This window comes from Hyla sarda, chromosome 5 (assembly GCF_029499605.1).
Source record: "Hyla sarda isolate aHylSar1 chromosome 5, aHylSar1.hap1, whole genome shotgun sequence".
In the NCBI taxonomy this organism is placed as follows: Eukaryota; Metazoa; Chordata; class Amphibia; order Anura; family Hylidae; genus Hyla; species Hyla sarda.
In genome coordinates this window covers 342,044,958-342,071,928 of record NC_079193.1, presented here as the reverse complement: position 1 = coordinate 342,071,928, position 26,971 = coordinate 342,044,958, and the positions used below count along the sequence as shown (strand labels likewise).

General features: G+C 43.8%; 1 protein-coding gene and 1 long non-coding RNA gene across 4 annotated transcripts in view; both read right to left on the bottom strand.

The window, feature by feature from the left end:
• Positions 1-21,200, bottom strand: part of LOC130274343 (uncharacterized) — a 100,199-nt gene extending 78,999 nt beyond the window's left edge. Inside the window, exons 1-2 of one of the 2 annotated variants that reach the window (XR_008844332.1) lie at positions 21,076-21,200; positions 16,950-17,030 (exon numbers count right to left, since the gene is read on the bottom strand). This is a non-coding gene — a long non-coding RNA (uncharacterized LOC130274343). Of the gene's footprint in view, positions 1-16,949; positions 17,031-20,763; positions 20,951-21,075 lie in introns of those variants that run through there. The other variant, XR_008844331.1, reaches the window with a different exon arrangement.
• Positions 1-26,971, bottom strand: part of OXR1 (oxidation resistance 1) — a 618,048-nt gene that overhangs the window by 479,336 nt on the left and 111,741 nt on the right. The window lies entirely within an intron of this gene.

The window sequence follows — 26,971 nt, the reverse complement described above, 5'->3', positions numbered from 1 at the left end:
ACATTTGGCTTTTTGAAAGCAAATTTTGCTCTGGGGGCATGCCGCATTTAGGAAGCCCCTATGGTGCCAGAACAGCAAAAAAAAAAACACATGGCATACCATTTTGGAAACTAGACCCCTCGTGGAACGTAACAAGGGGTAATGTGAACCTTAATACCCCACAGGTGTTTCACGACTTTTGCATATGTAAAAAAAAAACATTTTTTTTACCTAAAATGCTTGGTTTCCCCAAATTTTTACATTTTTTAAAAGGGTAATAGCAGAAAATACCCCCCAAAATTTTAAGCTCAATTTCTCCCGATTCAGAAAACACCCCATATGGGGGTGAGAAGTTCTCTGCTGGCGCACTACAGGTCTCAGAAGAGGAGGAGTCACATTTGGCTTTTTGAAAGCAAATTTTGCTCTGGGGGCATGCCGCATTTAGGAAGCCCCTATGGTGCCAGGACAGCAAAAAAAAACCCACATGGCATACCATTTTGGAAACTAGACCCCTCGGGGAACGTAACAAGGGGTAATGTGAACCTTAATACCCCACAGGTGATTCACAACTTTTGCATATGTAAAAAAAAAAAAACTTTTACCTAAAATTTGTAACACAATTTCTCCCGAGTACGGCGATACCCCATATGTGACCCTAAACTGTTGCCTTGAAATACGACAGGGCTCCAAAGTGAGAGCGCCATGCGCATTTGAGGCCTGAATTAGGGACTTGCATAGGGGTGGACATAGGGGTATTCTACGCCAGTGATTCCCAAATAGGGTGCCTCCAGCTGTTGTAAAAGTCCCAGCATGCCTGGACAGTCAGTCAGTGGCTGTCTGGTAATACTGGGAGTAGTTGTTTTGAAACAGCTGGAGGCTCCGTTTTGGAAACAGTGGCGTACCAGACGTTTTTCATTTTTATTGGGGAGGGGAGGGGGGCTGTGTAGAGGTATGTTTATACGTAGTGTTTTTTACTTTTTATTTTATTTTGTGTTAGTGTAGTGTTTTTAGGGTACAGTCGCACGGGCGGGGGGTTCACAGTAGTTTCTCGCTGGCAGTTTGAGCAGCGGCAGAAAATTTGCCTCAGCTCAAACTTGCAGCCGGATACTTACTGTAATCCTCCGCCCATGTGAGTGTACCCTGTACGTTCACATTGGGGGGGGGGGGCATCCAGCTGTTGCAAAACTACAACTCCCAGCATGTAGGGTCTATAAGTGCATGCTGGGAGTTGTAGTTTTGCAACAGTTTGAGGCTCCGTTTTGGAAACGGTGGCGTACCAGACGTTTTTCATTTTTATTGTAGGGGTATGTGTATATGTAGTGTTTTTTAACTTTTTATTTTATTGTGTGTTAGTGTAGTGTAGTGTTTTTAGGGTACAGTCACATGGGCGGGGGGTTCACAGTAGTTTCTCGCTGGCAGCTTGAGCTGCAGCAGAAAATTTGCTGCAGCTCAAACTTGCAGCCGGATACTTACTCTAATCCTCCGCCCATGTGAGTGTACCCTGTACATTCACATTGGGGGGGGGGGGGAACATCCAGCTGTTGCAAAACTACAAATCCCAGCATGTACGGTCTATCAGTGCATGCTGGGAGTTGTAGTTTTGCAACAGCTGGAGACACACAGGTTGTGAAACACCGAGTTTGGCAACAAACTCAGTGTTTTGCAACCAGTGTGCCTTCAGCTGTTGCAAAAGCTACAACCCCCAGCATGTATGGACAGCGGAAGGGCATGCTGGGTGTTGTAGTTATGCAACAGCGGGAGGCATACTACTTTGGCTGGGGATGCTGGGGATTGTAGTTATGCAACAGCTGGAGACACACTGGTTTGCTACTTAACTCAGTGTGCTTCAGCTATTGCAAAACTACAACTCTCAGCAGTCACCGACAGCCAACGGGCATGCTGGGAGATGTAGTTATGCAACCAGCAGATGCACCACTACAACTCCCAGCATGCACTTAAGCTGTTTGTGCAAGCTGGGAGTTGTAGTTACACAACAGCTGAAGGTACACTTTTCCATAGAAAGAATGTGCCTCCAGCTGTTGCAAAACCATAAGTCCCAGCATGCCCATAAGTGCATGCTGGGAGTTGTGGTGGTCTGCCTCCTGCTGTTGCATAACTACAGCTCCCAGCATGCCCTTTTTGCATGCTGGGAGCTGTTGCTAAGCAACAGCAGGAGGCTGTCACTCACCTCCTGCTGCTGCTTGATCGCCGCACAGGTCAGTCCCGCCGCCGCCGCCGTCGTCGCTCCTGGGGCCCCGATCCCAACATTAACGCCGGGGATCGGGGTCCCCATCACCGGGGGTCGTCTTCCCGCACCCGCTCACGTCCTCCGGAAGAGGGGCGGAGCGGGTGCGGGAGTGACACCCGCAGCAGGCGCCCTGATTGGTCGGCCGGTAATCCGGCCGACGAATCAGGGCGATCGTGAGGTGACACCAGTGCCACCTCAGCCCTGCAGGCTCTGGCTGTTCGGGGCTGTCTCTGACGGCCCCGATCAGCCAGTAATTCCGGGTCACCGGGTCACTGGAGACCCGATTGACCCGACTCGCCGCAGATCGCTGGACTGAATTGTCCAGCGATCTGCGGCCATCGCCGACATGGGGGGACATAATGACCCCCCTGGGCGATATGCCGCGATGCCTGCTGAACGATTTCAGCAGGCATCGGGCACCGGCTCCCCTCCGGCTAGCGGCGGGGGGCCGGGAAAGGACAGGACGTACTCCTACGTCCTCGGTCCTTAAGGACTCGGAAACGGGGGCGTAGGAGTATGTCCATTGTCCTTAAGGGGTTAAAATACATTGCTAATAAAAAAGTTTAATAAAGTGTACTGTTCCGTGAGGGGAGTAGTAGTACCTCTACTAATAGACAGATCGCCCCAGGTGTCACTCCTGACACCCGATGCAATCGTCCTGTATAATGTATAGAGGCGGCTTTCTCCTGTGCTAGTTTCTAACACCTGTTGCAATCTGTCTATTAATGCAGGTACTACAGTTCCCATCATTGAGCAGAGTGTGGTCCCTGTTGGGAGCATTAGTACCTGCAGGTAAGAAAAGATCACAGCAGGTGTCACTCCTGACACCCGCTGCGATTGTCCTGTATAATGGATGCGGGTGGCCGGTCGATCTTCTCTGGCCCCACTGTAGTATGGTCTGCCGTATATACAGTATACCTATTATTCATATTTCCTGCAGACAGTTGTGATTGGCTGGAACCATCTGGCCAATCACAGCTCTCTGCAGGAAATATGCATAATAGGTATACAGTATATACGGCATATACTACAGACCATACTACAGTGGGACCAGAGAAGAGCAGCCTGCCACCCGCATCTATACATTTTACAGGTTGATCGCAATGGGTGTCAGGAGTGACACCCACTGTGATTTTTCCTTACCTGCAGGTACTACTGCTCCCAACATGGTGAACACTCTGCTCCATTTTGAGAGCTGTAGTACCTGCATTAATAGACAGATCGCCACAGGTGTCAGAAGTTACACTCACCTTGATCTGTCTATTAATACAGGTACTACAGCTCCCAGCATGGAGCAGAGTGTGCTCCATGTTGGGAGCAGTAGTACCTGCAGTTAAGGAAAGATCACAGCAGGTGCAACTCCTGACATTCGATGCGATCTTCCTATTTATTGCAGAGATGTGGAGCAGCTTTCTCCTGCGCTCGCATCTCTGCTATATACTCTGGCCGGCTACTGATGTGAATAGAATTCACATTACTCATTCATATTTTCTGCCCAGAGTGGGGATTGGCCGGATGTTTGCAGGCAATCACCGCTCTCAGTGGGAAATTTGAATGAGTGATGTTCTCTTCATATCACTGGCCGGCTGGAGTATATAGCAGAGATGCGAGTACAGGATAATACAATATAGGAGTTCCACATCTCTGCAATAGATAGGATGATCGCATCGGGTGAGAGGAGTGACACTCGGGGCGATCTGTCTATTAGTACAGGTACTATTACTTTTATCATGGAACAGTCTGTTCCATGCTGGGAGTAGTAGTACTTCCTAAAACATTTAAAAATAGAGGGAAAAAAGTGAAACACAAACACACACACGTTATTAAACACATTATTAAAATACATTACAATAAAAAAAAAAATATGAATTATAAAAAATATATAATTTTTACATTTAAATGGCCCCTTTCTACATTTTTTTATTGTCGACTTCATATATATATATATATATATATATATATATATATATATATATATATATATATATATATTGCACTATTCTATAAATAGTATTTAACTATTCTAACAGTCTGATTCACTGTACATAGTACCTTACAGTATTTTTCACAATTATAGCCTGGAAATAGGCATTTTCCATATCGATTCACCGCAAATGTATTCAGATCGAATCACATTTTTTATTCGCCGAATCGGCCAAATTAAATTTTTCAAAAATTTGCTCATCTCCAATATTGACCCACAGAATAAAGATAAAATGTCAGTTTTACAGTAAGGTTCACTGCATAAAAATGGAATCCCCCCCCCCAAAATTTGCAAAATTTCATTTTCTTATCTTTCCAAAAATAATATTTAACATTTGTTTCACTGTCCATTGGTCCCGCAAAAAAAAAAAAAAAAAAGTCTTCATATGGCTCTGTGAGTGTAAAAATAAAAGAGTTTTGTTTCTTAGGAGGCCAGGAGGAAAAAAATGTATTACAAAAATTTTAATCTGCTATGCCCTCAAGGGGTTAATTAGGAACAATCTCAATAGAAAGGGGTGAGTTTCCCTTTAAATGGGCACTGTCAGATACAAAAACTTTTGATATGTTGTAAAGCATGTATAACCAATAGGTTTTGCAATTACTTTCATTATAAAAATTTTCAGTATTTCATAGTGAAAAATCCAGTCAAACAACTGCCCCCCCTGCCTACTTGGACACATACTAGTCCTGCTGTGTCCATGCATCATCACCTATGTCATGGACACACTTCCTTGATTGACAGCTGTGAGCACAGGGCTCAGAGCTGGAGGAAAACTCCTCCCACTGTCAGCTTGTGTCCCCCTACTGTCAGTGAGGACAAGTTGGGAGTTGTAGTTTTGCTAATGCTGGGGGAGCTGGAAGCAAACAGCATACTTAGGGAGGGGGCGGAGACCTGCACAGTGAGGCCACGCCCCCTCCCTTTGAGAGGAATTCAGACCAGTGAGCTAAATTAAAAGTGTAATAAAAAAATAATAAAGGTGCTAGACACATAAAAATTAGATGTACATGGTCATGATTAGGTACTGAGTGATATATATAAAAAAAAAATTGGTTGGATCTTACGGGTACACTTTAAGAGAAGTGGTTGTCAGTATAAACTGCATGACTAAAACTGGAATAAAATAATAATGTAAAATATAAAAGATAATTTAGTTTCTTTCTAACATCCTGAAATAAAAGACTTCTGTTAGGCTGTAAGACTATACCTCTTATTGCTGTGGTCATAATACGTTCCTATCTCTCCATGTATTGTCCTGCACTAATATGTTTTACCTTCAAGTTGGCCTTAGTAACTCGAGCATCTGGAGCAAGAAATATTAACGCTGACAGGCAACATATTCATGTTATTTATCTCAAACATCCGAAAGTACTCTACAGCTCTCCCATAAGAGTACTTAGCAGGAGCAACGCAGGCATAAAGCACAGGCACACAAGGGCTAGATATAAAATACATGTCAGCACGGAACAATCTCTACTTACATACATCTTCTCAGCCTCTTAACCTGCTCTTAGGTAAGTGGCCTAATATGGAAAACTCAAATTGTATTTCCTTCAAATCCATAGTTATATACAATAAAATTCATAAAATACACTTATTTGTGCCAAATGACAAACTCAGGTATGATCTACTTACAAGCTCAAATTTGCGCCACCTGTTAGGCTAAAGAATGATTGTGTTTGATATAATAGAGCTAAGTGGATCATATAACCTATTATTTAAAGGAAATCTGTCATTAGAATCACCTGCACTAAACCTGTTACACAGGCTTGTAGTGCAGGTGATCCTGATTAAAACGCTTCTTACCTCATTAAAAACTGTGCAGCGGTTCACCAGATATCTTCATTTTTAGTTAAATGGTATTCCCAGGCTTGGGACTCAGTGGGAGGTCCGCAGCATCAGCATGGACTCGCTTACATCATTTTCGCCGGGCGGAGCGCCTGTCCGGCTCATGAATATTCATGGCTGCCTCATCGCAGTCTTCCTCCTGGTGTAGGTCACATGGGTAGCGCCGCACATGCGCCACGCGCCGTACATCTGGAAGCGGCATTCCGGGTGTACGGCGCATGGCGCATGCGCAGCGCTACCCACGTCACCTACACCAGGAGGAAGACTGTGATGAGGCAGCCATGAATATTCATGAGCCGGACAGGCGCTCCGCTTTGCGAAAATGACGTAAGCGAGTCCATGCTGATGCTGCGGATCTCCCACCGAGTTCCAAGCCTGGGAATACCATATAACTAAAAATGAAGATATCTGGTGAACCGCTACAAGTTTTTAATGAGGTAAGAAGCGTTTTAATCCAGATCACCCGCACTACAAGCCTGTGTAACAGGTTTAGTGCGGGTGATTCTGATGACAGATTTCCTTTAAAGTGGTTCAGGCTGATTTAAAAATATGGTACATCTTTAGACTATCTAGTGTTAGTTTGCATCATCTTTAAAGGGGTACTAGGCTGCTCAGCATTTGTAACAAACTGTTCTGAATGCTGGAGTTGGTGCCGGGAGCTCGTGACGTCATAGCCCCGCCCCCTCATGACATCACGCCCCGCCACCTCAATGCAAGTCTATGGGAGGGGGTGTGACGGCTGTCACGCCCCCTCCCATAGACTTGCATTGAGGGGGTGGGGTGTGACGTCATGAGGGGGCGGGGCTATGACATCACGAGCTCCCGGCGCTGACTCCAGCATTCAGAACAGTTTGTTCCAAGCGCTGCATTCCAACTCCAGCATTCAGAAAGTGTGTTTTTTAAAACATTTAAGCCATGCCCCCTTTTATATAAAAAAAAAACACCATTCCCACATTTTTTTACCAACCCACGCCCCTGTTGTACTAAACTTGTTTTTGTCTAATTTGCTTTCAAAACCTGTCAAGCAACAGAATTCATGCCAATACTCTAGGGATCACACTTTTATTTATTCCCCTATGGCTTTTTTTTTCAACACTGAGCAATTATTTAAATAGTTTTTATAAAAAATGTCCTACTTTTTTGTTACTGTAATTCTATGTATTTCCTTCACCTAGCTAGTTTCTGACCCAAATTAACAAGATACTACTCCTGGCTGTGTTGGCATTCTACTATGCTCTTCCATCTCTCCATGTTATGTACAGGTACAGGGAGGGGGGGGAGAGGCTGTATGAGTGTAAAGGAAAGATAGCATCAAAGTCTTCAGGGAAGGCAGATCACGCAAGCTGTGTATGAATGTAAAGAGAAAGAAGAACACCCAACAGCAGGCTCTGCATGGGTTGGTCACATATTTCCAAGCACTATAGTCTGTCATCTCTAGGGAAAAGAGATCCCTCATGGAATCTCCCCTTCTGACGCTTCTCGACAAAGACATGTGACTTCTGCACCAATTGCTGCTATACTGGTGATACACTTCTTGTTTTCCCCTTTTCTCTTTTATTCATAAGTGGCTTTTATTCCCACACTCTTCTTTGTTGGTCCTTTTACACATTAGATATGCGGCCATCTTTTCTTCAGGGGTCACACAGCAGCTATGGGCTATGGAGGGACATTTATCATTGCATTTAGAGCTTTTTTTTTTTTTTGCTTACAATCGGCACATGAAATGCAACTTTTTTCGACTTTATTCAGTACGCAAAAACCTGCAAAGAGCCTTTCAAAAGTAAATTTCACTTTTTACTTTGCAGTGGTAACAAATTGTTCAAGCGCAAATGTTGCAAATTTGCTAAACGTACACATTTCCAACACTGCAAATTAAAGGGGTACTGCAGCGAAAAGTAACTTATCCTTATCCACATGATAGAGGATGTCAGATTGGGAGGGGGGAGGGGGTCGACCGCTGGGACCTCCCACAATCTCCTGAATGGACCCTGGCTCATTTTTTTTCGAGCGCCGCAGATGCTGGAGTACAGCACTCGGGTCTCTTTGATGCTCCCATAGAGAATGACTGGAGCATGTGCCGACCCCAACACACGCTGCCATGAGAGAGCCGGGGCCCGTTCAAGAAATTGTGGGGGTCCCATCAGTCGGACACCTGCAATCTGACATTTATCTCCTATCCCCTTTAAAGGTGTTAAAAAATTCACTTACATCAACCTTGATCAATATTCCCCCCCCCCCCCTTCCCCATATAGTTTGCCTCTAGGGTACTTATACCCTAAAATCTCCATGAAATGTAAAATCAGCTCTACTACATCTAAACAGATTTTATTGTCTTGACTCCAAATACTATCCAAGAGTTGCACTTAGGGTTAAATAACCATTCCGGCTCTGCTATATGTGTACAGTAAAAGCATCACTAATCCCCTCTGATGTATAACAAGAAGCTACTCTAAGTCTTAATATGAAGTAGTACAAGAAGATAAAAAAAATTAAATACTGTTTACAAAATGTTATAATAAGATGCCCGGCATGTAGAACGAGAATTCTGTGCCAGCGGCATTTGGAAACGCGTGGCAAAGCTTCCCTGTGTTCTGGCACAGCGTATATTAAAGATTCAGACTAATTAAAGGAAAAATTGATAGAGACAGAAGAGTTTACGGGATTAAAACAAATTGATTTATGAATCTCAGATTATCTTTTCATTTCCTGTTGTTTTCGTTCATTGGAGACGAACTGCAGAAAATGATCCAAAATGTATTAAGGAAAAGGAAGTGCAGAACTTTCCGGACAACGCAAATTGCCTATGAATAAGATGGCAGCGGCTGAAATTACCCAAGTAACAGCAGGCCCGGAAGGTCAACACAGAAGTGTACCCACATCCTGTAGACCCCAAATGGATCCTCTGCTGTATAAGAAGGCACTGCTGTTATAAATGGACATAGTAGGTGGGGTACTCTGACTTATATGCAGTATAAATAAAATCTTGTCAGAATACCACAATCCAGCCCAGGGAGCAGTGTTTCCAGCTGTTGCAAAACTAGAACTCCCAGTATGCCCGGACAGCCGTTGGCTGTCCGGGCATGCTGGGAGTTCTAGTTTTGCAACAGCCGGAAGGCCACAGTTTAGAGACCACTAGTGTATATGACTGCTGCTAAAGGGGATCTACATATTAATAAATTCAGGGTTCCTGTTACTTTTTCTCCCTGCACTGTGGATGTTTACTAGGTGTGCTTAATACATAACATGGACAGTAAAAAATAACAGGGATGGTTCAACTGTTGTATTTTGCAAAAGCTGGATGGCCAGATGTTGGAGACCACTGCTGTAAATGGGGATCTACATATTCTTATATGCAGGGTTCCACTTATTTTTGCTCCCTGCACTGTGGATGTTTACTAAGTGGGTTTAAAGGAGAAGTGTCATGGAAAAAAACATATCCCCTATCCGCAGGATACGGAATAAGTTTTAGATTGTGGGGGGTCCAAATACTGGGGCCCCGCACGATGTCCTGTATGATCTCCTTCACAGTGGTGCATCATGACCTCCGCCCAAAGCGGGAGCCACCACGCCTCCTCCATATAGCTCTATGGGAGAGCCGTTCGGCTATCTTCGGCTCTCCTATATAGCTATATGGAGGGGATGTGGCGGCCCCTGCTTTGGGCGGGGGTCATAACGTGCCACTGTGGAGGAGAGTCGAGGCTCCATACAGGAGATTGTGGGAGGGCCTCAGCGGTCGGAACCCCCCCACGATCTAAAACAAATCCCCTAAGGGATAAGTTTTTTCCCACAACACTTCTCCTTTAAATAATATGGATGTTAATAAATAACATGGATGGTTCATTTTGTAATAGGTGGACAGCCACAGTTTAGAGACCACTGGTGTAAATGACTTTCAAATTCAGGTTTCCACTTACTCCCAGCATGCCCGGACAGCCAAAGGCTGTGTTGACCTTCTGAGCCTGTCTTTGCATTGATTCAGCTTTATCGTATGAATGTATCCTGTATATTTTATATATGAATGTATCCTGAATATTTAATATATTCATTTATATATATTGTAGGTGACAAAGGGTGAGAAATAATTTCTCAGGATGTGCAATAAAACGTAACTTTTACTTTTAGATATTTTAAAAGGTAAAATTGTTTTGTGTTGATAATGTGAAATTGCACAATGGCAAAACAAGATAAAGTTGAGTATACGCTGATCCATTGTGGCTGGGCCCAGCCACACACAGTATCGCACACAAACTGTTAAAAAAACAGTGTTAAAGCTCAAAAAATACCACCAACGCGTTTCTGCCACCAATCTCGGTGGTGTCCTCAGGGACATAGTGTATACAAAAGACAGTCGTAACTCACTTAGATAAAGCCTAACATAAGTAAATAAGTGGAGCTATGTAGTCAATGAGAGCAACCATGTAAGTACGTGATAGGGAATAAGTTTCAATGTCCCTGGGCTTAGTTGTTCAGATACCACTGAAGTTGTAGATAACGATTACTGCAGTTCTACAGCTATTCAACGTGGGATACCTGCATCCAGCAGGGAGCCGCGGATTACCGTCTCTCTTGCGGGTTCCAGCGAGCGTGTGGCGTCTGACGTCTGGATGCAGGTATCCCACGTTGAATAGCTGTAGAACCGCAGTAATCGTTATCTACAACTTCAGTGGTATCTGAACAACTGAGTCCAGGGACATTAAAACTTATTCCCTTACAGGACTGACACTTAATGCAGATTTAGCCGCAAGTTGATTTGTTACTGGCATGATATATATATATATATATATATATATATATATATATGTTTCTGCCTTTTTGGTCCTTGGGCTAACTACAATTTGGGTAACTGTTGGGGCTATATTTACCTTGCCTCTTAATATTGCGGCATTTAGTAGTCGAATTGGTGTTCACTGTATCACGTACTTACATAGCTTCTCTCATTGACTACATAGCTCCACTTATTTACTTATGGTGGGCTTTATCTAAGTGAGTTACGACTGTCTTTTGTATACACTATACCTCTCTAAGAACACCACCGAGATTGGTGGCAGAAACGCGTTGGTGGTATTTTTTGAGCTTTAACACTGTTTTTTTAACAGTTTGTGTGCGATACTGTGTGTGGCTGGGCCCAGCCACAACGGATCAGCGTATACTCAACTTTATCTTGTTTTGCCATTGTGCAATTTCACATTATCAACACAAAACAATTTTACCTTTTAAAATATCTAAAAGTAAAAGTTACGTTTTATTGCACATCCTGAGAAATTATTTCTCACCCTTTGTCATATCTATAGCTGGATGATTTTCTCTATCTAGTGGTTTACGTAGGACCGCATACACTTATCCTTACGTTTATGGTATAAACTTTCAGTGTTGTCAAGAAGGCCGATCCAGCAGTCCATTTCGACATTTCCATACAGCTAAGTTGCAACAAGGAAACTACAATATATGTGCCACCAAAATCCGGGAGCTGTAGTGTGGTGTGGTTAGGAGGCTGTTCCAAAAGTCCAGTCCAGGCTTTTCTAGACCTCGACCTCAGGTGAGGAGAGTGTGAACCTGAGGAGTTGTGTGCCATTATTTCTTTCACACTGTGCTACAAGCTGGAGCACACAATAGGTGCCATGTGCTAGGGGGTCACTTGGGGGCAGAATAAACGTCCTGCGAAGGTTTTATTGGCCAGGCTATTATCAGGAGATCTTGAATTTTTGTAAGTCCTGTCCAACCTGTCAGTTAACCACTTCAATATTCCATTTTAGGAGTCCCCTAGTTCCCCTACCAGTAATTGAGGTGCCATTCGAAAGGATAGCTATGGATCTGGTAGGCCCATTGGTAAAGTCTTCCCGAGGCCATCATTATGTTCTGGTAGTACTGGACTATGCCATCAGGTACCCTGAAGTCAATACCCTGCGAAATACTTCATCAAAGTGTATTGCCCGGGAGCTATTTCACGTTTTATTCTAGAACAGGTCTACCCAAGGAAATACTCAAAGACCAGGGTACACCTTTTGTGTCCAAGTTAATGCAGGATTTGTGTAAGCTGCAGAAAATCAAACAGCTCAGAACCTCTGTGTATCATCCCCAAACAGATGGCTTAGTGGAGAGGTTCAATAAAACCCGGATGGGAATGTTGAGGAAGGTAGTAGAAAAGGATGGGAGGGACTGGGATTGTCGGTTGCCATACCTCCTGTTCTCCATCCGAGAGGTAACTCATTCTTCTACAGGCTTCTCCCTATTTGAGTTGCTATATGGGAGACATCCCAGTTTTTTTTTTAGATATTACCAAGGAAACATGGGAGAGTGAGGCCACCCCTTGCAAGAGTGTAATAGAGCATGTGGTTCAAATGCAAGATCGAATCAGTAGCATTATGCCCATTGTGAAGGGAACACATGCAAAAGGCCCAAGAGTCCCAGAGTTGAGTATAAAATAGGGTGGCTAGACTGAGGAAGTTTGACCCTGGTGACCGTGTACTGGTATTGGTACCCCCAGTAGAGAGTAAATTCCTGTCTAAGAGGCAAGGTTCTTATGAGAGGGTTGGAGAGGTTAATTATAAGATCCATCAGCCTGGGAAAAGAATACTGATCCAACTCTACCATGTAAACTTAATTAAGCCGTGGTAGGATAGAGAGTCCCTAGTAGTAGCCCTTACCACATAGTGGAAGCCCCCTTAGAAATTGAGAAGGTTACCATAGGTGACACATTGTCCAAACTCCAAAAACAGGCAACCTGGGAATTTTTACAAAGGAATAGAGATATCTTCACTGACCTCCCTGACACTACAAATGTTGTTAAACATGAGATAGTTACTGAACCGGGGGTGAAAATCCATGTGAGGCCATATAGAATTCTGGAGGCTCAGAGAAAAGCTGTCTCTGAGGAGGTCAGGTGCATGTTAGCCCTAGGGGTTATTGAAGAATTTAAAAGCGTTTGGTCTAGCCTCATTGTATTGGTCCCTCAGCCAAATGGGTCCTGGAGGTTCTTTAACGATTTCCGCTGACTGAATGAAGTGTCTAAGTACGATCCCTACCCAATGCCCAGGGTAGATGAACTAACTGAAAGGTTGGGGCCTGCCAGGTAAATTACTACCTTGGACCTTACCAAAGGGTATTGGCAGATTCCCCTGTCATAGGAGGCAAAGGAGAAAACTGCCTTCTCCACCCCAGATGGGCTCTTTCATTATACCAGGATTCCAGAGGGCCATGGATAAGGTTTTAAAGACCCATACCAGATATGCAGCTGCCTACTTAGATGATATTGTGGTATTTAGTACAGACTGGAAGTTCCCATCTGAGTAAAGTACGAGTGGCACTGGATTAACTCAGGGAAGCTGGGTTTACTGCTGAGATGTCCCAGTACAGGACATGGTCCTCTACTACCCTTAGGCCCTGTCAGGTTGAGACCCTCAGTTACCTGGTGGCTCCCCTGCAAGGTCTCCCCCTGTTGTTTCCAGAATGTTGTGTACATCAGTTTAATGCCTAGACAGTATCCTTATGTATAGGTAGTACAAAGGACCTGTGGGAGGTCTCAAGGACCTGTGTGAGTCTGTCACATGTTATGTTATGCAGTTACATGATTTGCTACATGTTCTCCTAGGGAGCATCAGCTTAACCTATGACCCGTAGCTTCACCAATGGGCTTTAGTCCAGCCCCCATTATATAAAGGGGTGGCCATTACAATTTCTCTCAGATTCCATCTGCTACTGAGAACAGCAACCACCAGAGATCTCAGTGCAGGTGATCAGCATCTGGAAGACCCAAAAAGCTACAGTCATTCCAGTAAGTCTCAAGTCTACGTCTGCTGTCACTACAAATAGTCAAGTCCTGCATAAAGTCAATAGTGTTGAGCGGCATAGGCCATATTCGAATTCGCGATATTTTGCGAATATATGGACGAATATTCATCTTATATTCTCTAAATTCGCATATTTGTAATATTTGCGTTTTATTTTCGCATATGCGAAAATTAGCATGTGTGAAAATTTGCATGTGCGAAAAGCTGGAAGCAGAGAGGGATGATCACTGTGATGTATACTGTGAAAAAAAAAAAGAATATTCGTAATTGCGAATATAGTGCTATATTCGCGAATAAAATTTGCATTGCGAATATTCGCGAGCAACACTATTAATAAACCCTTTTGTTTTTGCACCGACATCCTGCTAGTTTGCCTACCACTTGTGCAGCTAATTTCCACTATATATATATATATATATATATATATATATATATATATATATATATATATATATTCTAGCTAAAACAAATATCTTATAGTGTAACGTCTCTGGAAGACCATCTCTTTGAAAAGACAATCCCCCTATTCAGACCAGATTTGGTGTTACAAGTTTCAGTCCACCATTGCATATGGCTGCAATTTTTTTTTTTAAATAACCTCCCCCTTAGATGACCACTCTGCAATGCATTTTCAGCTGGTCTTGTCAAAGAGGTTTCACTGTATGTGAAAAAAAAAAAAGAAAGAAAAAAGATAAAAAATTACACCCATGGAAAAAAATTTTATGGAATCCCCACATTTACAGTACAGCCACCCAACCTTATCATTTTGTAGCAAATACACAAATCACAGACATACCGTATTTTTCGCCCTATAGGACGCACCGGTGTATAAGACGCACCCAATTTATAGGTGCAAAATCTAAAAAAATAAAGATTTTGAACCCAATAGTGGTCTTCAACCTGCGGATCTCCAGATGTTGCAAAACTACAACTCCCAGCATGCCCGGACAGCCGTTGGCTGTCCGGGCATGCTGGGAGTTGTAGTTTTGCAACATCTGGAGGTCCGCAGATTGAAGACCACTGCATAGGAGGTAATACTCACGTGTCCCCGCCGCTCCGGACCCGTCACCGCTGCCCTGGATGTCGCTCCATCGCTGTCGCCGTGTCCCCGTCGCTCCGGAACGTCTCTGCTGCCGGCCGGGTATCCTCGCTCTCCGTCGCCGCCATCACGTCGTTACGCACGCCGACGCACGTACGCGACGACGTGATGACGAGGAAGGAAAGCGCCGGCCATACAGGGGATCCCTGAACGGAGAAGACACCGAGGAGGCTGGTAAGGTCCCTTCCGGTGTCCTGTAAGCACTAACCCGGCTATTCAGTCGGGCTGTTCGGGACCGGCGTGGTGAAATCGCGGCGGTCCCGAACAGCCCGACTGAACAGCCGGGTTAGTGTCACTTTCCCTTCAGATGCGGCGGTCAGCTTTGATCGCCGCGTCTGAAGGGTTAATGCAGGGCATCACCGCGGTCGGTGATGTCCTGTATTAGCCGTGGGTCCCGGCTGTTGATGGCCACAGGGACCGCCGCGATAGGGGTGTATTCGCCGTATAAGACGCACCAACTTTTTCCCCCAGTTTTGGGGAAGAAAAAGTGCGTCTTATACGGCGAAAAATACGGTAAAACAAAAATTCTGCTTCATGAACCTTCGCTTAAACATAAATAAAATTACTGTGTTTATACAGGTTTAGTAGAGAAAAAAAAATATGGATGGAATCACTCACAAGTTGAGGAGAAAAATATGAATTCCATGTCATAGGGGGAGATTTATCAATACCTGTGCAGAGGAAAAGTTGCCCAGTTGCCCATAGCAACCAATCAGATCGCTTCTTTCATTTTTAACAAGGCCTCTGCAAAGTGAAAGAAACGATCTGATTGGTTGCTATGGGCAACTGGGCAACTTTTCCTCTGCACAGGTTTTGATAAATCTCCCCCATAGTCATGTGGATGTGCTGGCTCTTCTCCAAACCTTGCTCAACACACACAGCTGCCACTGGGTAGCCCTTTGTGTCTACTTATAGGAAAATATGCAGCGTTTTTCCCGCTGTGCAGTGTGAAATACACTGAGTATCCACTATGTAGGACCATACCCTTAAAGGGGTACTCCAGTGGATTTTTTTTTATTTTTTTAAATCAACTGGTGCCAGAAAGTTGAAAGATTTGTAAATTACTTTTGTTTAAAAATCCTTATTCTTTCATTACTTATCAGCTGAGGAAGTTATATAGTTATTTTCAGTCTGACCACAGTGCTCTCTGATGACACCTCTGTCCATGTCAGGTACTGTCCAGAGCAGGAGTAAATCCCCATAGCAAACCTATCCTGCTCTGGACAGTTCCTGACATGGACAGAGGAGTCTGGAGAGAGCACTGTGGTCAGACTGGAAAGAACTACACAACTTCCTTTGTTGCGTACAGCAGCTGATAAGTACTAGAAGGATTCAGCTCCTGAGTGCACTGTCATGTAAGGAGCCCGGGCCGGCTACTTACATGACAGTGCGCTCAGCCTATCACCGGCCGAGACGGGACATCGATTTGGCCGGAGATATGCTGACCGTAGTGTGACGTTTTGAGCATAAGGAGCCGAGCAGCAGCGGAGGAATTGGACGCCGATACCGGAGCAACGGGGGAAAGTAGGAAGGTGAGTTAAAGTTTGTGCTGGGGCATAGGGGGACATAAGTTTTCCACTGCAAATCTACTTTAAGATTTTTACATAGTAATTTACAAATTTGGATAACTTTCTGGCACCAGTTGATTTAAAAAAAAAAAAGGTGTTTTCCACTGGAGTACCCCTTTAAAGTCAATGGGCATGATCTGCAGTAAGAACACCAGGGAAACAGCAGCAGGAGCTCGTGACTACATTGGACTTACATCTGTGTTAATGAGAATCGTGGGATATTCATATACAGTATTTCCATTTACTGACACTGACCTTTATCCCGAGCGACAGATCATATAAAACAATGAATCAGATAACCACAGAGAATTTGGTAAATGAGCCTAGACCACTGCACATCGCAGCAGCAGCGCAAAAGCGAGGAGCTTCATCATTTATTCCCTCAGTTTTCTTTTCCCAGAGTATAAAAACACATAGAAAAATAAAACCATAACCTGACCTTCTGCTGCTGAACATTTTGATCAATGCTTCTTCTCACATTCACGAGGCCGACTGATCTTCTACGGCTCGTCTGATGGACCTGAAATATACAAGACGACAAGATGTCAATTATAAGGGGCAACTGCAACGCTATCACAAGTGTGTGTGTGTCTACATATATATATATATATATATATATATATATGTGGGTGTATATATATATATATATATATATATATATATACACATATGTGTGGGTGTATATATATAAATATATATATATATATATATATATATATATATAATATGTGTGTGTGTGTGTATGTATATATTCCGATTCCGGCATCTGCAGAATGAATAGACCTGACTATTCTTTTTGCAGATTCCGCAAGGAATTCCATTGCCGTCTATGGGACGGAGCATTTCCGAGTGGTCCTAGAGCCTGCTGGATTAGTTTAATATGCAGAATGTCAGAATTCTGCACATTTTCCGCCACAGCAACCCGGCTTATGTATTTATCTCACTCACTTACTGTGGATTTACCAATTACATCTGGTTTGTTTCAATTGTCTACCACTCTTTCAGTAAAATATTTTTGTCTGATCTCTTCTGTGAAAGACAACTTCTTTCCATATGTCCTATATGGCTGTCCATGCACGCTGGGAATTAGAGTTTTGCAAAAGCTGGAGACACACTGTTTGGTAAACAATGCCCTGAACAACAATGGACTTAAAAGTATGTCCTAGGGACCTTGTACTTAAAGGAGTACTCCGGCGCTAAGACATCTTATCCCATATCCAAAGGATAGGGGATAAGATGCCTGATCGCGGGGGTCCTGCCGCTGGGGACCCCCGTGATCTTCCACGCCGCACCCCGTTAGAATCAGCCCCCAGAGCGTGCTCGCTCCGGGTCTGATTACTAGCGATCACGGGGAAGGGGCATAGTGACATCACGGCTCCGCCCCCGTGTGACATCACGCTCCGCCCCCTCAATGCAAAACCTATGGGAGGGGGCGTGTCACGCCCCCTCCCTGGGTGAAAGAATGTATTAATCATTCTTTGTGAAGAAGTAGAAGCCATATTTTTCTGGGGGAAGTTACTGTGCATTTCATTGCCCTCAGCAAACAAGAAATAATGACAATTCAGTAACTTGCTGCTGGGAGAACAAAGGTTGTTTGCTCCTTGGAGGTAATATAATGTAAAGTCTGAGAGGAAGGCAATGGATAGAGAAAAAAGCAATTTATTAAACAGAAATTCCACATTAAAAATACAAAGATAAAATGAGAGCGGGCGAGAGGAGTTGTTATATAAGCTGCTTTGCTGGGATAATGTCAGGAAGAAGACTTAAGAGTTCAATTCTGTCTAAGATGGATCTGATTAAATCCCCATCATCCAGTCCATATTATTGCTAAGTAATACAGCCCCCCCCCCCCCCCCTTTATCTTCTAAAAGGTGAGACACAACAGACTCCATGTCATCACCCCGGGATAAATAGATAGATATGAGATAGATAGATAGATATGAGATAGATAGATTGATAGATATGAGATAGATAGATAGATATGAGATAGATAGATAGATAGATAGATATGAGATAGATAGATTGATAGATGTGAGAAAGATGGATAGATATATATGAGATAGATGTGAGATAGATAGATGTGAGATAGATAGATATGAGATAGATATATAGATATGAGATAGATAGATATATATGAGATATTGAATTTGAGTTTGGATTTGGAGTGCTGCCTGTGTTTGACATTGCTGTATCTGGAGGGACCTTGGGGCTCGGGTCCGACCACAGTGTGCACCCTTTACTTCTGGACTTGTGTGCTGCTTTACTTGCTGTAGATATGAGATAGATAGATAGATAGATAGATATGAGATAGATAGATAGATAGATATATGTGAGATAGATAGATAGATGTGAGATAGATAGATATGAGATAGATATATAGATATGATAAAGATAGATAGATGGATATGAGATAGATAGATATGAGATAGATAGATAGAGATAGATATGAAAAAGATAGATAGATACAGAGGCGTAGCATGGGGGGTGCAGGGGGGTGCACTGGGTGCAACATCTGGGGGGGCACGCTCGCACTCGCAGCTCTCTGCCCCTGCCTGGCTCACTCACTCTCTCTGCAGTGCTGGCTGTGCGAATCTGATCTGAGCCGCCGGGTCGTCGCCCACTGGGGAAGAAGTGGAGGATCCATGCAACGGGGCAATTGCCCCCCCAAGATTGTTGCCCCTCTTCCTGAACTATCGCATGGTGGAGCGGGAGCTGTTGGCTGTCCCGCTCCACCACCCCTTTCTCACGCCCGTCACCTTGCTATCACACGCCGCAGCTGCTCCATTCCTGCAGTCAGTGAGAGCCAATCATGGCAGGCCGGCGCGATGACATCACATCATCGCGCCGGCGCCCGGAGATCACGTCCCCGCGGCTCTCACTGATTGCAGGAATGGAGCAGCCGCAGCGTGGGAGAAAGGTGACGGGCGTGAGAAAGGGGAGGGGGGAGCAAATTATAAGTGAAAGGGGCAAATGATGAGTAAGGGGCACATGTCAGGGGGCAATATATGTGGGGGCACATGACAGGGGTCCCCTGTCATGTGCCCATATAATGCACATATAATGCCCCCCTGACATTTGCCGCTTACTTATAATACCCAAAGTCATGTGCCTTGGATCATCTCCAGGGTCTGGTTCCATTTTGATGTTTAGTTTTTGTTCTTGATATTTTTTTGTTGTTTACAATGGTTGTGAGACGACATATAATAGCGCGGCCCATAGGTTACTACATTTGTAGATTTGTATTCATAGACCTGCTGAAAATGTGGAGAATGTGTAATGCAAATAGCTTGGACCGTCCCACCGCGATAAGGTGGCCTCATTGGGACGGACCCTACACTGTGAATATGCCTCTGTGTGAACAGTTCAGTAAGCATGGCAGGGTCTGGAACATCCAAGACACCTTATATACACACCTGATAGAGGTGGGTGGGGTGCAAGGCCAACTTGGAGCTATTTGACCGCCGGCGGAGACAAATTTGCGAGCTAACTGCCTCACTATTTCATAGTTTCACATTTGCATCTATTACACCATAGCTGTATAGCTCTCCATGTTTTATCTGCATGTTCATGTTTCACCTATATCCTTGTGCTGGCAGTGTGCTGCTGCATTATTTTGTTGCTATCTTTTGATAGATAGATAGAGAGATATGAGATAGGTAGATTAAAGTTTAAAAGAAGAGCAGCACATTCACAGGCCACACGGGGACATTTATCAATTTTTGCTTATGTATTCCTTTTTTTAGTTATTTTTTTCTTAAAATTTTTTTGCTTATGTGTGACTTATTTATCTACTGGTTTAAGCCTGTTGATAAATTTCTTTCACGTAAGCAATTTTTTTTTGTTTTTGTTGCTTTGGTAGTAGCTTTTCTGCTCCATGTCTGAGCTGGAGTAAATTTAGTAGTTTTTTTTCATGTAATGCGACTTTTTTGTGACTTTCGCACTTGATAAATCTCTGACCACTGCAAGTAAGCAAGATTTTTTTTATTTTGCTTAGGACACTGCACAATCAAAAAGTCGCAGACAAAAAAAAGAGGTGCGACTTTTTTGCGACAATTTTAAGCAAAAAAAAAACTACTAAATGCTTTGATAAATGTTCCCCATAATCTCTAATGATAAGTGCAAGCAGAGCCTGAAACCTTGGTTAATGGCTCACAAACAGATGAATAGATAGATATAGATAGTTTTGAAAGGAAAACTGTCAGCTTTCTCCCCCGCACTAGCCAGCGGGGGACGCTGATCAGTTTGATGCTTACCGTGCCCAGATCCAGCGTGCCGTTCGGCCGTAATCTTATATTTTCGGTAATTGCTAATGAGGTGCTAACTGGCACCGGCTGGGCTAACTGCCACTCTGAAGTCAGTGCCGTTGGCCCTCATGGAGCACCTGCTCCGGGCTCCGTGCCCGCAGGGGGCCCCGTCACATTCGGGACATCCCTGCGGGCTGCTCAGTAGCGGATCGGGGCCCCCCGATAGCCCGGCCGCGGCCACTTTAAAACAGTGACCAGCAGCGGCTCCTGTGGGCCCGCCCCGGACTCCTCCTGCTTTTTCTATTTTTCATATTCCCTTACCTGGCCACGCTCGGCAGGCTCAGGTGATGCGTCGGGTCATGTGGGCTGTGACGAGTGATGGCTCCTGCGGCTTCTCTGCACGACGTCAGGGGGGTCACTCATTTCCTGCAGGGCACAGTTTTCTTCATTACACCCCAGCGCTGCAGGAAATGACGAGTGACGTCATGCAGAGGAGCCGCAGGAGACGTAACTCGTCACAGCCCACAAGACCCGACACATCACCTGAGCCTGCCGAGCGCGGCCAGGTAAGGAAATATGAAATATAGAAAAAGCTGGAGGAGGGGGGAGCAATGATGGGGGGAATGATTGGCAGGGGGGGAATGATGAGCGGCGGGAGGGGGGAATGATGAGCAGGGGGGGTTAATGATGAGCAGGGGGGTTAATGATGAGCAGGGGGGGTTAATGATGAGCAGGGGGGGTTAATGATGAGCAGGGGGGGGTCAATGATGAGCAGGGGGGGTTAATTATGAGCAGGGGGGTTAATTATGAGCAGGGGGGTAATGATGAGCAGGGGGGTAATGATGAACAGGTGGGGGGAGAATGATGAACAGGGCAGGGGGAGAGTGATGAGCAGGGGGGGAGAGTGATGAGCAGGGGGTAATGATGAGCAGGGGGGTAATGATGAGCAGGGGGGAGAATGATGAGCAGGGGGGGAGAATGATGAGCAGGGGGGTAATGATGAGCAGACGGGAGAATGATGAGCAGGGGGGAGAATGATGAGCAGGCGGGGAATGATGAGTAGGGGGGGGGGGGGAATGATGAGCAGGGGAAAACACGGGAAAGAAGGCATAATAAGTGCTCCGTCTTCCAGGCAGTCTTAATCTGGCCCTGCCGTTGGCCACAGCGCCGCCCAGCTCATCAATTATCCTCCCCTCTCTCTTCATTACAGAGGGGGAGAAAAGGAGGGGGCAGGGGGAGGAATATTGATGTGATGGGCGGTGCTGCGGCAGGCAGCACTGATGTCAGAGTGCCAGTTAGCCTGGCCGGTGCCAGTTAGCACCTCATTAACATATACCGAAAATAGAAGATTACGGCCGAACGGCGCAGCGGATCCGGGCACGGTAGGCATCAAACTGATCAGCACCCCCCACACTACCAGCCAGTACCACTGGTTAGTGCAGGGGGAGCAAACTGACCATTTTCCTTTAAGAAATTTTCAGACTGGAACCATCCAAACTCTTTCCTCACTCCTATACTAACACCCGCTACTCCAGTGACCCTCACTAGGCCTCCTTGGCAATTTTATAAATTTTAAATATTCAATAAATACCGATTTTTCTGAAAATGTTTGTTTTCTTAGTTTCTCTCGTGATTTTTTTTTAAAGCATATTTAAGTCAATGTGGAAAATATGTAATACATCCTCAGTTTCCTATATCAAAACAGACATATTGTATTATAGATTGGAAATCCAAAGCACAGGTCAATGTCCGCATGGATTCCGATCACTTTTTTCCACTGTAAATGCCACTAAATGCTCATATCATGTAATAATGCAAAAAAGGAAACACTATATGTGATAGCCTGGGGGAGTATGGTATGGGGAGTGTAGCCGTGCGGTGACTAAAGGGTGCTTGTTAACCCTTGCTATTAGTGATGCCAGGTTGAGGGCTCCTCAGTAATGCTTGTCCTACCGCCACCTTTCCCAAGAGCGATAGGGAGGTATATAATAATAAGGGATATATAAGATAATAAGGGAATGTCCATAACCGGAGAGTTTGCTGAAACAGTTGTAACTTTTACTGAAAATTTTATGCAAGCTTTATAACCGGAACAGTTGCTATACATGCAAGCTTTCTTTGGAGATTGACAAATGTTGGGACTTTAGCAATTTAGAGTCTTTAGGATAATATGCACTGTTCCACTGGATTTAGGGGATTTAGTTGCAGTCTAGTAGTCACGCTAGCTTTAGGGGGGAGTAATTTAGAATTCATGGTTTAGTTCCGCTGAGGCCGGTAGGTTTTCAGGCCTAGCGTGTCTTTGCAAGTTGCGCAGATCCATCCTGCTAGTCTGGCATCCACGAGAGAAGCAACCCAAGAGAGCGATAATTGGCTACAGCGCCCTTATATGGGCAGGGGCTGGACTAGTGCTAATTGGTCAAATACTTGTGTCAATCACCATTATAAAGGATTATGGGTAACATGTGACCCAAGGACCTCCATAGGTCCTCCAAAATACCAGAGAGGATATTAACATAGTCACATGACTGAAAGTCCTGCGACCAAACAAGGTAAATACTATACATTATATTAAATATAAATTATTACTAAATATGTACATGTATCAACATTGTAGAATTAGAGTAGAGGAGAGGCGACTAGGGGCTGTCCCACCTGGGGGACTCTACCTGAACGTAGTTACTCTGACTTTGGGGACCACCACACTAGGTACGGTATGCAATATGGTACCGGGACAACACATATATAAAAAAACTTTATATTCTGTATTTATTGTCCCTGCACTTTAATGCACTTAACTGCAATACTGTGAAATGGCAAAAATGACTTCATCACAAGTCTGAACAAGGCCGAATTCCAGCGATGACAAGCTGCTATTACCCTGGGAAGAGGAAGACGATAAATGGTTCACATTGAAAATCCTGCTAGGTAACTATTGAGTTTTTCTTCCGTGAGACGCATTGATGTATAATTCCGCCTGCATCCCCCTCAGATACACATAATGTTTAAATGACCTGTCTGCAGAGTTTCCTTCATTGTGGCTATTTAGTATTGATTGTTTTACCATCATGTACAGTATACAAAGTCATAGGGCTAAATAAACTAAGAGACCTGCATGTTCTGTCACTAAAGAAATAAGTAGGTATTATCATATATTAGTACAACCACCATGGAGTAACCACAGGGGGTGCAAGTCCTGGAGAATTAGCGAGCCTAAAGGGGTACTCCAGAGAAAATAAAAATGTTTTCAAATCAACTGGTAATCCTTCCAGTACTTGTCAGCTGCTGTATGCTCCAGAGGAAGTTGTGTAGGACTTTCCAGTCTGACCACAGTGCTCTCTGCTGACACCTCTGTCCATGTCAGGAACAGAGGTGGCAGCATAGAGCACTGTGACCAGACTGGAAAGAACCACAGTTCTATTATACAAGAACCACATATTATATAGCAGCTAATTTATAAATCTGTATAACTTTCTGGCAAGAGTTGACTTACAAACAAAACATATTTTTGCCTCTGGAGTACACCTTAACCCTTTAAGGACCCAGCCAATTTTCACTGTAGGACCACTGTCACTTTAAGCATTAATAACTCTGAAATGCTTTCACCTTTCATTCTGATTCCGAGATTGTTTTTTCGTGACATATTCTACATTACGTTAGTGGTAAAATTGTCGATACTTGCATCGTTTCTTGGTGAAAAATTCCAAAATTTGATGAAAAATTTTTACATTTTGCATTTTTTTTAACTTTGAAGCTCTCTGCTTATAAGGAAAATTAATATTCCAAATACATTATAAATTTATTCACATATACAACAGGTCTACTTCATGTTTGCATCATAACGTTGACATGTTTTTACTTTTGGAAGACATCAGAGGGCTTCAAAGTTCAGCAGCAATTTTCCAATTTTTCACAACATTTTCAAAATCTAAATTTTTCAGGGACCAGTTCTGTTTTGAAGTAGATTTGAAGGGCTTTCGTATTAGAAATGCCCCACAAATGACCCCATTATAAAAACGGCACCCCCAAAGTATTCAAAATGACATTCAAAAGGTTTGTGAACCCTTTAGGTGTTTCACAGGAATAGCAGCAAATTGAAGGAGAAAATTCAAAATATAAATTTTTTACACTGGCATGTTCTTGTAGACCCAGTTTTTGAATTTTTACAAGGGGTAAAAGGAGAGAAATCTTCCTAAAATGTGTAGCCCAATTTCTCTCGAGTAAGGAAATACCTCATATGTGTATGTCAAGTGTTCGGCGGGCGCAGTAGAGGGCTCAGAAGGGAAGGAGCGACAATGGGATTTTGGAGAGTGAGTTTTTCTGAAATGGTTTTTGTGGGGCATGTTGCATTTAGGAAACCCCTATGGTGCCACAACAGCAAAAAAAAAAAAAAAAAAACACATGGCATACTATTTTGGAAACTACACCCCTCAAGGCACGTAACAAGGGGTCCAGTGAGCCTTAGCACCCCACAGGTGTTTGACGACTTTTTGTTAAAGTTGAATGTGTAAATGATTTATTAATTTTTTCCCACTAAAATGCTAGTTTTCCCCCAAATTTTACATTTTTACAAGGGATAATAGGACAAAATACCCCCCAAAATTTGTAACCCCATCTCTTCTGAGTATGGAAATACCCCAAGTGTGGACTTCAAGTGCTCTGCTGGCACACTACAATGCTCAGAAGAGAAGGAGTCACATTTGACTTTTGAAAAGCAAATTTTGCTGAAATGGTTTTTGGAGGGCATGTCGCATTTAGGAAACCCCTATGGTGCCAGAACAGCAAAAAAATAAAACACATGGCATACTATTTTAGAAACTACACCCCTCAAGGAACACATCAAGGGGTACAGTGAGCCTTAAAACCTCACAGGTGTTTGCCGACTTTTTGCTAAAGTCGGATGTGTAAATGAAAAAAAAAATTTTTTTCACTAAATTGCTGGTTTTCCCCCACATTTTATATTTTTACAAGGGGTAATAGGAGAAAATGACCCCCAAAATTTGTAACCCCATTTCTTCTGAGTATGGAAATACCCAATGTGTGGACATCAAGTGATCTGCTGGCGCACTACAATGCTCAGAAGAGAAGGAGCACCATTGAGCTTTTGAAGACAGAATTTGGTTGGAATAGAAGTCGGGGGCCATGTGCGTTTACAAAGCCCCCCGCCCCCCCGTGGTGCCAGAACAGTGGACCCCCCCACGTGACCCCATTTTGGAAACTACACCACCCACAGAATTCAATAAGGGGTGCAGTGAGTATTTACACCCCACTGGCGTTTGACAGATCTTTGGAACAGTGGGCTGTGCAAATGAAACATTTTATTTTTCATTTTCACAGACCACTGTTCCAAAAATCTGTCAGACACCTGTGGGGCGTAAATGCTCACTTTACCCCTTATTACATTACGTGAGGGGTGTAGTTTCCAAAATTGGGTCATATGTGGGGGGGGGGGTCCATTGTTCTGGCTCTATGGGGGCTTTGTAAACACACGTAGCCTTCAATTCCGGACAAATTTTATCTTCAAAATCCCAATGGTGCTCCTTTTCTTCTGAGCATTGTAGTTCGCCCGCCAAGCACTTTATATCCACATATGGGGTATTTTCTTACTCAGAAAAAATGGGGTTACAAATTTTGGGGGGCTTTTTTCCTATGTTTCCTTGTGAAAATGAAAAATTTTGGGTAACACCAGCATTTTTGCGATTTTTTTTTTTTTTTTCATTTTTCCATCCAAATTTCATGAAAATTCGTCAAACACCTGTGGGGTGTAAAGGCTCACTATACCCCTTGTTACTTTCCGTGAGGGGTGTAGTTTCCAAAATGGGGTCACATGTGGGTATTTATTTTTTTGCATTTATGTCAGAACCGCTGTAAAATCAGCCACCCCTGTGCAAATCACCAATGTAGGCCTCAAATGTACATAGTGCGCTCTCACTCTTGAGCCTTGTTATGCGTCCGCAGAGCATTTTACGCCCACTTATGGGGTATTTCCGTACTCAGGAGAAATTGCGTTACAAATTTTGGGGGGCTTTTTTTCCTTTTAACACTAGTGAAAATAAAAAGTAAAGGACAACACCAGCATGTTAGTGTAAAATTTTTAATTTTTTTACACTGACAGGCTGGTGTAGCCCCCAACTTTTCCTTTTCATAAGGGGTAAAAGGAGAAAAAGCCCCCCAAAATTTGTAACGCAATTTTTCCCGATTACGGAGATACCCCATATGT